Source organism: Palaemon carinicauda, chromosome 26 (assembly GCF_036898095.1).
Source record: "Palaemon carinicauda isolate YSFRI2023 chromosome 26, ASM3689809v2, whole genome shotgun sequence".
Taxonomy (NCBI): Eukaryota; Metazoa; Arthropoda; class Malacostraca; order Decapoda; family Palaemonidae; genus Palaemon; species Palaemon carinicauda.
Window position 1 is genome coordinate 63,450,520 of NC_090750.1, and position 2,062 is coordinate 63,452,581.

Consider the following 2,062-nt stretch of genomic DNA (forward strand, 5'->3'; position numbering starts at 1 on the left):
CATTCAATCTCATACTGGATTGTGCATATGAGATTTTGTGTTTTCTCACTGTAAAAAGTTTTATTTATTTATTTATTTATTCATTTATTTATTTATTTAATTTTTTTTTTTTTTTAATTTTGTCACGTTTTCAGATTTTAAATTCCATGAATCTGGTATTTTCTTGATGCTTTATTAGAAGAATAACTTGTATCCATGACATGGGGTAGGTTTTTTATCTTCGTTCCGTGACGTTTGTATCCCGAATCCCCATCATTCCACGTCAATCATTCTTGAGGCGATCAACGTCTGCTCACTATGAAGAAGCCGTTTCTCTTTGTCAAGCTACGCCTTTGATGTGTTTTGTGGTTACACTCTTATTTACTGAGAGGAAATGGCTTTCCAGCTATGAGTAAGGTTGAAGTTTATCCATATACCAAAGGCACTTCCCCCCAATTTTGGGGGGTAGCCGACATCAACAATGAAACAAAACAAAAAGGGGACCTCTACTCTCTACGTTCCTCCCAGCCTAACAAGGGACTCAGCCGAGTTCAGCTGGTACTGCTAGGGTGCCACAGCCCAAACCTCCCACATTATCCACCACAGATGAAGCTTCATAATGCTGAATCCCCTACTGCTGCTACCTCCGCGGTCAAATCTAAGGCACCGGAGGAAGCAGCAGGGCCTACCCTTAGTAAATAGGTAGTTAAGTTTCGGTAAATTTCTGAGTTGGATGGGTGGGGAAATCACTTTAGTTCTTTTAATTCCTTCAAATTAGATTGATATCTAACTTTCATCAGTTTCTGGTGTACATAAAGTGATTGATTAGTCTCGTAACTCATCTTATATTTATTTGGTAATCCGCCAACGGGCTTCCTTCAAACAATCTGATATGCACAACCTGAAGGTCTCAATCATTTTATTCTTTTAGATTAAGCCGGTGTGACGGTCTGAACGATCCCCCGGTCTCAGATTTCTCCTTGACATTGTATAATGGTTCTTTTCCGCCATTAGCTCGCTTCGCTCGCATGGAAATAAAACATCAAGCTCGTATGTACTGGTAAGCGGTAATGTTGAGCTGCGCACGCTAACATTACAGGAAAATACAACATCAACCTCGTATGCACTGGTAAACGGTAATGTTCGCGTCATGCGCAGATTATCAAAGAGAATTCTGAGACCGGGGGATCGTTCAGACCATCACACCGGCCTCATACAATCACGGACTCTTGATGTCAGAGAGGCCCTTAGTAAAAGAGCGGTTACTTGAAAGAATACGTAGCCACAGAGGAGTTTGAATATTATTTTGACACTTGTATAAAGCGTCCTTATCAGTATAAGGTAGAAAATTCACTGGTTCAGATAACAACAGATTGGAAGCCTAAAATGAATTGTGAAACATTGCATTTAAGCTTTACCTTGCCAGCAACGTGTGTGATGTTCTTGTAATCCTCTGCGCATCTAGTTGGAAGTCAATGATAAATGGGAGAATGCTGTAACACCGTAAATACCTACTTATGGACGATGTTTAAGGCCTTTCCGGTATGCCCTTAGCACAGTATCTTGCATTGATGGAAGAAGATTTTGGGTTTCGTAAATCATCGCTAATGGACGGGTTGAAAGCAAGGTTAGACAACTTCGGACAAGGAGGACTTGCCAGAGAATGTCACCGCGAAGGATTTATTGAGAAAAGGCCGTCAAGATACGGTGGAAATTTGGCAGTGCGAGCCGTGCATTTATCATAAGTTTTGGATTTATTGGCATTGAAGGAGCGTATGTCACCTTTAATGTTGTGTCGCGGCTCCCTTTTCTTTATGTCTTTCATCAAAGGGGTGCATCTGCAATCCATGAATCTCTAACATCCACATTAAGTGGTTTTCAGGTTTCAAGTAGCTATTGTACTACTGTTAATAAATATTTAAAGGACGTCGATCTCTCTCTCTCTCTCTCTCTCTCTCCTCTCTCTCTCTCTCTCTTGAAATAAAAAGAGAGATAGATTGATTGATTGATTTGAGGATGCCAGAAAACCTCAAATCAATATCTTTCTCTCTCTCTCTCTCTCTCTCTCTCTCTCTCTCTCTCT